At 44.5% G+C, this 12,258-nt stretch overlaps 1 protein-coding gene across 5 annotated transcripts in view; it reads right to left on the bottom strand.

Annotated features, from left to right (window-relative positions):
• Window positions 1–12,258, bottom strand: part of PMEPA1 (prostate transmembrane protein, androgen induced 1) — a 69,674-nt gene that overhangs the window by 16,439 nt on the left and 40,977 nt on the right. The window contains exon 1 of one of the 5 annotated variants that reach the window (XM_030533465.1): window positions 9,234–9,311. The exons of the other annotated variants lie outside the window; for them this stretch is intronic. The gene's annotated coding sequence lies outside the window, so the exon portion shown is untranslated. Of the gene's footprint in view, window positions 1–9,233; window positions 9,312–12,258 lie in introns of those variants that run through there. 5 annotated transcript variants of the gene reach the window in all.

Raw genomic sequence — 12,258 nt, 5'->3', positions numbered from 1 at the left:
TATGGTGTTCAGAATGCACCTGGGATTATACATGCACTTGGATTCACAAGAGTTTGTCAGACACTCCTTTCAAAGTACAGATAGCAACTAAAACTGTAGCAGATACAAAGACTGCCTGCTACTCAGGCTGCAGTTCTGGTCTGCCACTCCGGTCTGAACTCTTTATGCTCTCTCTGAGCTATCCCAGCAAAGGTCCTATGCGTTTTCTGTAACTAAGCTTGGCACAAAGTCTAGACAGTGCGCTGCTGAAGAACATTCCACTTCTAATGACCCTGCCCTTCTCAAAATGCCCAAGTTACTCAGTGACTCCATTTCAGCATATTGCAACAATCCCTTTCAAATTCAGGTAACTTTTTAAATTCCCATATTCCATCAGTTCTAATTAGAAACTCTCCATGTCCAGCTACTGTACAAAACAGAAGGGCATAGACAATGTCACACCTTTTCAGGGCTGGCTCCAGGCACCAGCCCAGCAAGCAGGTGCCTGGGGCGGACAATGAAGAGTGGGGAGGCACGTCTGGCCGTTCAGCGGTAATTCAGCGGCGGGGCCATCACTCTCTGTCGGAGTGAAGGACCTGTCGCCGAATAGCCATTGATCACGATCGCGGCTTTTTTTTTTTTGGTGCTTGGGATGGCAAAAATGCTAGAGCCGGCCCTGCATGTTTATAGTGATGAGCCCTCTTTTCCCTCCTACATATTTGTGACAGAGACCATCAGCTGGATAAACAACCATCCCACATGATGGAATGTGTTGCTTGCTGCATTATTTACACAAAGCTGGATTTTAAGGAGGCAAGTCAACTTTGCCGGTGATAAAGTGTGACATATGTTTTGGCCACTTTAAAGAAAGAAAGAAAGAAAGAAAGAGATATCGGTGACCAAATGGCTCATAAAACCTAAAAAAGGACATGGTTCTATTCCAAAAGATTCTGAAGATTCTTAAAAAAAAAAAAATCAAGACTAGCTGGTTCTAAAGAAAAAGTTCTCACACGATGGGTGTGAGACACATCAATTAGCCAGGTCTTGCTAAACTGCTTAAGGAATTTTGTTGGTATAAGTAAAGCTAAAGCCATCTGGGAGTGTTTTTCATATCCCGCCCACCTGCAAAACTCTTAGGGTATGTCTACATCTAAAATTTTGCAGCGCTGGTTGTTACAGCTGTATTAGTACAGCTGTATACGGCCAGCGCTGCAGAGTGGCCACACTTACAGCAACCAGCGCTGCAAGTGGTGTTAGATGTGGCCATACTGCAGCACTGTTGGGCGGCTTCAAGGGGGGTTTGGGGAACGCGAGAGCAAACCGGGGAAGGAGACCAGCTTCGCCGCGGTTTGCTCTCGCGTTCCCCGAACCCCCCTGCAAACCGCAGGGAAGGAGACCTGCTTGCACTGGGGTTCGGGGAACGCGAGAGCAAACCGGGGAAGGAGACCAGCTTGATTACCAGAGGCTTCCTCAGGTATGCTGGGATACCTGCTTATTCCACGGAGGTCAAGAAAAGCGCTGGTAAGTGTCTACACTTGATTACCAGCGCTGGATCCTCTACACCCGAGACAAAACGGGAGTACGGCCAGCGCTGCAAACAGGGAGTTGCAGCGCTGGTGATGCCCTGCAGATGTGTACACTTCCTAAGTTGCAGCGCTGTAACCCCCTCACCAGCGCTGCAACTTTGTGATGTAGACAAGCCCTCAGTTACCATGAGTCCAACCTCAAATTTTATGGTCCTCTAAAAGTCGCATAAAACAGCTTTTCCATACACAAAAGTATCATGACTGGAGAGTCTGCAGTTGAACAAAGGATGTTTTCCCCATGGGGAAGGTGAAGGTTGGTGTAAGGGTTAGGGACATAGGTTAAAAGTCTGATACTCTAGCCCCGGTCCAGTACCAAACCTTGCCTACTTTGCCACTAATTTGATTGGCTGATTACAACAAAGGTGCCAAAAGCTATTATTTTAACATGATATGATTATTAGAGAAGAGGAAATATTTCTTTCTGGCAAGGTTTTTTTTACTTTTCTTTTAAAGGCAGCTGTTTCGAATATTAGAAGCGAATACTCAAATGAGGTAGATTAGTGGGCAGAGTGCAGGTGAGATGATGAAATTTATGGTTCTGCGGTGTATCACATAGCACTCACTACGTTCGATTATGAGTCAGGCTGTTTAAATTTATAATTTAGTTTAACAATATGTGCTGTGTGGGAAAATTAACATTATAAACAGGATCAGAACTTTACAAAAGTAATTTCCCCTCCAATTAAGAAATTTAATCTCAGCATCCTACAAGCATATTTTTTGCAATATCATAGGTCCACTCCTCTCATTTCAGCTATTCTCTCTTCATATCCTATAGGTCCCGACTTCGTGGGTGCTCCGGGGCTGCAGCACCCACAGGAAAAACAAAACAGTGCATGCTCAGCCTCCCCTTCCTTGCCAGCACTTCCCACCTGCTGTGGATCAACTGTTCTACGGCATGCAGGAGGCGGGGGGGGGGGGGCGTGAGGGGAAGGAAGAGGTGGGAGAAGGAAGCGGGGTGAGGGCGGGATGAAGCAGGGCGGGGGCTTGGAGGAGGGAGTTAGTGGGGGCAGGGTCTAGGGTGAAGCGGGAGGTCAAGCACCCCTAGCAACTCAGTAAGTCAGTGCCTACATCTATGCCCAGGTCCTTGATCATTTATCTTCATCTGCATGGGGAAGCAAATGGCTCCTACGCACCTAAAGATCACTATCAGAGGGACTCTACATTTTTACTGGACTAGAGATCAGAATCTGAATTTAGCACCTGGCTGAGATATACAAAGGGATGAGGGATACCCCAAGTTTTATAAATAAAGATTTCTCACCATCGTATTGCCATCAATGTGCTTCTCGTGCGGACAATGCATCAGCAACTCTCAGAGCACGTCTAGATGACAGGGTGATAGAGACACCAGCAGCTCCAGGTATCTGGACATTATTGCTCCCACCACAACTGCTACCTATGGGGATTGCATCAGTGAGATGCCTGTAAGTCTCATTCTGGCCCCAAACTCTAGCCTGCAGTGAGCAGCACAGCATGTGAGCCTGTGGCTAAGTTAGATGTTTTGAGATGTGCTGTATCCCTATAGGAAGAACATTCATGCCCCCAAATCTGGCCTTTTGAAAAAAAAATCCCCCCCCCCCAAAATAAATAAAAAATAATTCCACACAATTTGCTCATTTCAAGCTTCAAAAGGGCCAGATCTACTTGAAGGATCAAAGTTTATGCCAACTCCTCCTTCTGTTTTAACTTGTATTCATGTGCTTCATTTTCAAACCATTGAAAACTCCCTGGAAAGCTGGATCCACACAGTAAAATTTCATCCAAATGGCTAGAGTCAAACTAATTAATAAACCCTAAAGTATATTAAAACCAAGCAATTCAGCCACTGTGCAAATAAAATGGGGTGTGGGGGGGGGGAGAGGGAAGGGAGACTGCAAAGAATATAATTTATAATTCTATAGGTGTCTTAAGAAAAAAATAAGAAAGAAAAAATCCCCACTCCTTTTGTATTTGCCTTCCTAATCATCGTCATTTTTCAATTAGAAGAGACCTCATTCCATTTCTGTCTGTAATTTTCCCCCAGGGAGGTGTTATGAATGCAACAGGCTTTATGAGATGGACAAATTTGGCTTCCAAATACAAAGTAAGGTCACTCTAATTTAATTTAGCATAATTTTCACTCCTGAATACATTTCAAACTAACAGGTTCAGACACCACATTTAAGTGACAACCTGCTTCTCTATATTTTCTGTCTAGGCAGACACTGCCGCTTTTGGGATCAGTGCGTGATCTCTCTCTCTTTCTATATATATATATAGATAGATAGATATAGTTAGAGATTAACAAATTTCTGGAAATTGATATTTAGGGTCAAGTGCAATCACTTATCAAGTGCTGCATTCAAGTTTCTATCACTAGTCTGTCCTTGAATAACAGTTTCATAATGGATCATAGTGTTACATTAAATCAAACATGGAAGCCCAAAGTGCTTCCCAAAGCTTGTGGACAACGAAAAACACAGCCTATTCAGTTTACCCCAGATGACAGAAGTGCACAGAGTTATAGCTTCACACACAGCTATTTTGACTTTTTGTCTAAATTTGTGAACAAGAGCAAATGGTCATTACGTGTATTACATACAATGCAAGAGAAGGGGTGACGGTGGAGAAGGCCAAATTATTTTGAAGATGGTAATGCAACTACATTTTCTTGTTTTACCAATTGGTAAAAAATACACAGGTCATACATGCTATGGTAAACTGGGCTGAAACTAAAGAACATTTTTAGCAAGACTTAAAGTTAAGCATATTAATTCAGAGTCAAAGGAAGTCTTGGTGAAATGGATTCCTCTAATGCTTTCTTTTACTTTGGACAATCATTTCATCTAAATACTCTTGATACTGTAATTTGAATTCTTTGTTTAAATCGGTTTCTGGGGCAGTTCAGATGATACAGAGAACTGATCTAGACCACAATTTAGATCCTGAACCATACCCCACATGTGTGTTCCTGATGAATTTTGTAAACTTCTCTTCAGAAAATTTCATGCACTCTTAAGTATTTGCCAGGATTAGAGGTGACTCAATCACAGTATCAGAAGAAAGGCGGTCCATGCACCACATCCAATCCTGAAATACCAGGCACCTTGTAAGAAAACCTCACTTTTTAAAGGTTCACAGCTCACTTTCCAACCCAGAAGGTTTGGGATGTGCACCTGAACTTTTGGATGCTACCTACCTAGACTGGCATCAAAACCAGTGGCGGATCACTCATCACCACTGGTTTTAATGAAGCACACTCTGAAGAGAGCATCTGAAACTATATTTTATGATTGCTCTAGGAGCAGCGAGATCATGAGGCATCAGAGGCAGGCAAGCCCTTATGAGCATGGTATATTCCCTTAGGGCCAAGTTTTCAGCCAGGCTCAGGTCAGCCTCCAGTTTTGCAAGAACACTTTTATGTAAACAACTGTGTGTTTCATTTTGTACATACAAAAAGCTCACATGTGTGCAAAAGCTCTTGGTGAAATCCTGACCTCACTGCAGTCAATGAGAGTTTTGCTATTGACTTAAATAAGGCCATACTTTCACTCTCATAAACATTTCAAATAGATCCTTCCAAGGACAGCAGGGAGCTTTAAAACTTTAATACATAGGCCTTATTTTCCTTCTGAGGCAGATTAGTATTATTATCCTCACTTTACAGACAAGGAAAGCGGAGGTTAAAGGGCTTGGACAAGACCACGCAGTGAGTCAGAATGAAGATTCTTCTGTCCGTTGCTCTGACTTATCACAGTCATTTTCAAGACAAACTTTACACATTAGAGCAACAGTAAAGATTATATAGATTATATAGATACGAGATTACTCTTCTGAGACGTTAATTCCTTGTGTTAACAAATTAAAGTAAAAAGGGAGTAACAGTTTGATGAGTTTTGTCACTGAAAGAAAGAAAAATTTCCATTCTATTTCCTGCTAAAACCATGTGGCTAATTCTCTCTCTTGAATCTGATCACGGGTGACAGGGCAGTTTTCCATTTATAATAATTGTTCAGGCAGTATTTGCCCACATACTCCACAGGTCTGCACTTCTTTTGCTGTGAACCCTAACAAATGCCGAAATAATAGCAGATGCCTCACATCCTCTGTGCCCATGCACTATGAGTTGGCTGGACACTAGAGACCTCTGTGAAAGGAAGCATCAAAGCAGTGGCATTTTGAATTATTTTAGCAAGTCACTGTTCACACATGATAAGTGCTGAGCCAGGACTAAGAGAAGATCAGGGTGTGTACCTGTGTGTAATCCATTTCCTATCCACCTGTGCACCAGATTTACTGCAGGAGGGTCAAAGATGCTGCTTTGGGGAAGTAAATCTCCATTAGGCTCAACCCATATCATACCATTGGAAAGGTTTTCCATAGACTTTGGAAGGAGTGTCAAATATGTTTCAGCCTACTCCCAAACCCGCTCCTCAGGGATCCATGGTGGGCCCCTCTGCATCTGTACCACCTTCCCCAGCACCTCCATGTTCCCAGGGTAGCATAGGTCCAGTGGAGGTGTCCTAAATGTTGAACCTCCTGGCCTGTGGGGCGCCCAAGGAGGGGGCTATGCAGAAGAACATCATTCTATTTTCCTCAGGTAAGGTCTGTCAGGCTAGAATAGTATGAATCCCCCCAGGCTCTCCACTCCTTACTTTCCTCTAGCACAGAACTCAGAAAAGGGAAAAGCAGGACTGACCCCATGGGAGGGGACAGAGACAGCCCTAGAGGTAACTGAGCTCCTTGTCCAGGTGGAAATGGGGTGATCCACATACAGGGAGTCCCTCCAGGTACAGAGAGAGGAGCCACAAACTGGACCAGTAAAAAGTCTTGATTGTTTCTGTACAAAGTCAATTCTTTTCAACGTCTTTCTTCCACTGCCTCCTCAGTCAAGTTCCTGCGCCTCTCTGACCCTCAGACAGTTCCAGGCGACCAACATAAAAAGCGGCTGTTGAGAAATATGCAAAGTGGGTCGAAAGTCCTGGCGAATACAGGCATAAGGTATAACAAGAAAAGCCCTGTCTATACCAGGGAAAGTTTTGAAAATTTCCCAGTGTTATTAACACCAGGTTATAGAGAGGGGGCCAAAAACGGGTTTATAATGGAAACTCAGCTGCAGCTTTCATTCAGTAGCATCTCCTGCTAATCTCTATATATCAAGGCTAATTAAATTAGTAGGGAAAAAAAGAAACAGGAAGTGAGTAAGAATTCCTGGGACTGTAAAGAAGAAAACAGAAAGGAACACAGATTTTATTATATTACACGTTTTAGAGTCCACTGGAAACAACGTTTCTCTCAGAATCACAGCCGCCTTCTTGCACTGCCAATGTCACTATCAGCACTGCTCAGGAGAAGTACTAAGTAGGTTTTCTTTCACCTAGCCTGGTTCTGCTTAAGGGAAAATTTGGTTTTATCTTGACTTTGGTCGTGTTCTGCATAAGTGATAAGGGATTGTCCTGCTGAGTACTAAGGGGAAAGAAAGAGTGTACAGAGATGGAACTTGACTCAGAGTTACAGGAGGGATAAATTGGTAGGTGTTCCTGGACCTGGGCTGTTTGCAAATCAACACCTCTCAAACAGGCCAGTTTCCTGTGTAAATAGGGTATCATTTTTTTAATTAAGAAGCTCAAGAAACGTGACAAATTTTTCAGAGAAATGGGCCCCAAGAAGTTAACAGAATGGCCAAAGAACTATTTCCGGCACTGAACATTTATTTGCCTTTGATTCTGAATTTGTCTAAGATATTTCAAATAACTTGTGTAGCTAGCTACCCTGGGATATTTAACACGGTATTTTTTGTACAAAAAAGATTCCTATTGCCTGACTACCAGTGCTCAGTAAATGCTATTAACAGATTTAAAATTTGCTTCTTGAAAATGAACTGAAGTGCAACTTGAGTAACATCCTCCTGAGTATCAGAACAGTTTTCAGAAGATAGGGGACTGAGGACTTCTTTTAACAGTGGGTAGTTTGAGGATGTTCATCTTTAAAGGTGTTGATAGAATTTAATTCTAGTCAGTTTCAGCATCCTTTTCCCTTAGCCACAGCACTGCTGGAGATAACGTGGGCAGGCGGCCGTGCCTGTGGACGGTCAATGTAAACAAACTGTCTCACGGCCTGGCAGGCCAGTGGATTACCCTGATGGGCCTAATGCGGTCCACGGGCCGCAGGTTGCCCACCACTGGTCTAAGATGTATAAAAAGGGTTATGTGAATTCATGAAACAGACACTGTTGATAGTGGGAGGGGAGAGAGGAGCGAACAATCCTTTAGAGACTTAACTGACTCTAAGTTAGGTTAGCAGCTAGAGTGTAACCTGTCATGGGAGACACCGCTGTCAGCCACACTGGGATGACTCCCTGTGACTGAGGTGAGCAGCCTTTGGAGCCCTTAAAATCTCACCCAGTGGCTCAAGAAAATGGAATCCTGCTCAAAGATGCAAGCATAATGCAGAAATGCTGAATGGAGAAGTCTTACTTCTGTGCACTGAACTTTTTGCCCTTACATAGTGCATTGCATATGAGGGTCTTGTTGAACTTTAAATACCGATCTAACTTTGCAGACCCTTTTTTGCAGAACTGGGAAATGAGGCACAGAGAGGTTAAGGGACTTGCCCAAGGTCACATAAGGAGACAGTAGCAGAGTTGGGAACAGACTCTAGGGTTCCTTTGTTACTCCTCCATAAAGCATTTGCAGCTATTTGTGAAGTCTCACTTTATGAATTTGACTCAGGCCAGTGAAGAGACAGAATAGGGAAGGACTTCTAGCAGAGTTTAGACAAGTTGGTGTGAAATGTCATCTCACATCAGGAGGAGAATTCACTTAAAACAATAACATTCTGATTGGGTAATGTCTTTTCAATTCAACCAAAATACACTGTCCTCTCCTACATCTAAAATTGCTTTGAGTGAAACAATGAGGTTGAGGAGTGTGTTCTGAAGTTTATACAATCTGAAGTGAATTGCTGACTATAATAAAGCTGCAGTCTACCATTATTTTCTAAAAGCGGTGGCATTGTGATACATTTGGCCACACGCTTCAACTTCCTCTACAATCTCTGGCAACTAAACATCAACTTATATGGGTTTAAAAAGGTCCCACTGTCCCAAATGGTCTTTTAACGCGCACACTCTCTCTCTCTCTCTCTCTCTCTCTCTCTCTCTCTCCCCCTCCCTCCAAGCAAGAGAGAAGTATCTGGAGGAATTAATAAAAAGAGGTTCAGAAATCCATGATGAGTACTTTTGATCATGTGCTGTTTTCTGATTTTCCATTAACACCTCCAACAGCCAAACGGCTGCCCTAACAATGTGACTCTCAAAGCAAAATGTAACAGTTATGTGCACAACCTTAGTTTCTATTTTCATCCTGATTTTCTAATTCTTTCACGTTCTCCCCTCCCCCTCTCACCCTGGGCGTCTTTTGCTTGAGCAGATTCCTTGCAGTCCCTGATGGCAGTGCCATTTTGTAGAACCAGCTGTAAAGAAAATACAGAGACAGCGCAAGATTTTAACTTTAAGACAGGTTCAGGTGTTAACGATATAAGACAAGTAGCGGGAAGGAGAGAGAGAGAGAGAAGTTGCCTAAATCAGGCGGTGTTCACCATTGTGTTCTGCACCCCTATTTGGGATTTTGGGCCAATAGGTCTCCATGCACCCCTCCCCCCTTTCTAGCTTCCATAATTCTGTACCTGACAGGCTTGATGGGGGAAGGGAGGGAGACACAGTAGGATGCTGGACATACAGAACACTGGACTGCCATCAATTACAGGAGAGTCAACTCAAGCCTGCGTGGTGACTTGTAGGACTTTAGAACAAGATGCCCCACAGGACCTGCGGGAGAAAACAAAAAGGAGCTCTTGGAAACGAGGGAAGAGCAGGAGCCCTGTGTACCCAGTTTCGGTAGGAAAATTCTTTTCACTATTCAAGACTTTGGATTGCTTTAATAGTATCAGGGCCGCCCAGAGGCGGGGGCAAGTGAGGCAATTTGCCCCAGGCCCTGCGAGCCCTGGCCCAGCGGCGGTCCAGGTCTTTGGTAGCATTTCGATGGCGGGGCGCCCTTCAGTCGCTCCGGGTCTTTGGTGGTATTTCAGCAGCGGGGGGCCCTTCAGTGCTGCTGAAGACACGGAGCAACTGAAGGGCGTCCCGCTGCCAAAATGTCGCCGATGACCCGAACAGCCGCCGGGTGAGTACAGGTGCCACAGCTCCCCCGCTTTGCCCGAGGCCCCCTGAATCCTGTGGGTAACCCTGAATAATATTGTAACTTTCTGTACCACAGCCTCCCTTTGGGCCAGCTGCCCGGAGGACCCCACTCATCACCTGCACTTGAAGGGAGACCTGCTGCATGTGCAGCTTCCCAAAGAACAGGCCAATTAAGGTTAGGCATTGCAGTCTCAGGCCCACAATCTATTGCTGCCAGGCAAGCAGAGATGCTGCCTTTCACCAGACCTTATGGACCTGATCTTCAGCAGGGCTCAGCACCCAAACCTCAAGTGGGAGTCAGCAGGAGATATGGGTGCTCGGAAGCCATGAAAATTAAGTGCTGGTTCTTGAAAAGGAGAATGGGAGAAGGAGAAGAAGATACCCCGTCATATCTGTCAGATGTTGACGAGCATGGCCAGATACAGTCAGACAACTTCCTTCCTCTATTATCAAGTTCCAAAGCATGCCTATTATTTGTACTGCAGTAATGCCCAGAGACCCCAGTCTGGACCACAGCCCTGTTTTGCAAGGTGTTGTACAAAGATAAACAGTTCTTGTCATGAAGAGTTTACAGCCTCCCAGTACTTGGCATGCCCCGAAAATCAGGATCTGCCCAAATAGAGACTTAATCACTTCAGTAAAAAACAAACAAACAAAACAAAGCATTCCCTCCCTGTACCTCATGCTCTAAAGCCAGATACTCACACTGTGAGCGAACAGTAAGGTCTACACTGGCCAAAGTCTTGTCGCTAATATCAGACAATGCTCTATTGGCTTTTGAGAGGCAGTGCCTAAATCATGGAATGGCTAGAGCTCCTGGGAGATAACATAAGAACAGCCGTACTGGGTCAGACCAAAGGTCCATCTAGCCCAGTATCCTCTCTACCGACAGTGGCCAATGCCAGGTGCCCCAGAGGGAGTGAACCTAACATCTAATGATCAAGTGATCTCTCTCCTGCCATCCATCTCAATCCTCTGACAAACAGAGACTAGGGACACCATTCCTTACGCATCATGGCTTTGGAGCTGTGCTCCGGCTCCGCTCCAGCTCCAGGCAAAAAGCTGCAGCTCCAATGCTCCGTGCTCCAGCTCCGGGCTCTGTTCCAAAGCTCTGAATACAGCTTTGAACTGGTGTGTAACGCATGCCTTTTGGGCTACCTGCGATGCCTTGATTATCCAAAGGAGAATGTAGGGGCCAATTCCCACTCCTCCACTCACATAGGAACACAAGGAGAGGGGAGAATTCCGCTGGTCAGAGGGGCAGCATTGAGCTGACATGAACAGCCTTGTGCTCTCCCAATGTAAGAAGCCTACTGTCCTTGGAGCATCTCTAACTTATGTTGGGAGCTGTTTCAGCCCTTACAAGAGCCAGAACTCAGCAGCTGCCCAAAGGTGGCGCAGCAGAGAATCCAGCTCCTGATTTATAGCTACTGCGCCCACCAGATCCCAAATAACACATACGAGGACCAAAGCTGGAGAAGATGAGAAGGAAGGGCAAACACTAAGAAGGTGGATTTCACTAGTTTATCACTTCCACATCAGGAGGATGGTCATTGTGAGAAAATATGGACCAAACAAGGCATCTGGTTGTTACTGCACATATTTGTCTGTTTACTTTCCAAATAACATCAGCTCAGTTTAAACCAGAAATGAAAAGACCCATCAGATCAACAAGTACATCTGTCAACAATGCATGATAGAAAATACTGAAGAAAAAGAATATAGGATCCCATCCTGATCTCACATACATTGCAGGAGTTACTATCTCAAAGTCAGCGGAGTTATACAGGCGAAAAACATGGACATAAATGAGCCTGAAATCAGGCCCATAATAACCAGCACCGTAGAACTAGGTACATAACTATGGAAGAGTGAGCTTGATTCAGTTCTGCTTCATGCATCCTCAGCACACCTAATAGCTAAATTATATTTCCCAAGTCAACATGGTCAATTGTGTTGTACAAAGCAGAAATACCACCGCACGATATACATACTGATCCCAGCTTGAGAACTGTAGCAGTGGGGGTAAGGAGTAACAAATTACACCGTGATTCAGAAAGGGAGCTAGCTTGCAAGAGAAATCATTGCTCAAGAAAGATGAAACACCAAGATGTCACCCTCCATGTCAATTCTCAGACCATAACTGCACTTTAATACAGCTTAGTTTTTCATTCATCAGACTGGATAATCAAGCGTCATCAGTTATCTGAGTCACAGACTAACTATGGCCATGAGTTCTTAGGACCTAACCTTCTGGGACAAAATCACCCTCATTTCATGATTGCCAGTGACAGCAACAGTGGCATCAGCATAGATGAGGCTTGGACATTTTTGCCACAGCATCATCTAGACCTGCTCTGACGATTGCCCTAAAACACAAGTGTGTCACACTTCTGCTAGTTATAGTGCTAGGATGGGAGTTTACCTCAGCTAGCACAGACACAGCCTTAAGGAATAAGAGTCCATCAAGTTCAAAGCCAAAACTCCCAGGAATGGAAGAGAAGGATCTATCTG

The sequence above is a fragment of the Gopherus evgoodei genome, chromosome 14, assembly GCF_007399415.2.
Source record: "Gopherus evgoodei ecotype Sinaloan lineage chromosome 14, rGopEvg1_v1.p, whole genome shotgun sequence".
Classification (NCBI taxonomy): domain Eukaryota; kingdom Metazoa; phylum Chordata; order Testudines; family Testudinidae; genus Gopherus; species Gopherus evgoodei.
The sequence above is the reverse complement of the archived record's forward strand: the minus strand, read 5'-3'. Positions and strand labels throughout refer to the sequence as shown.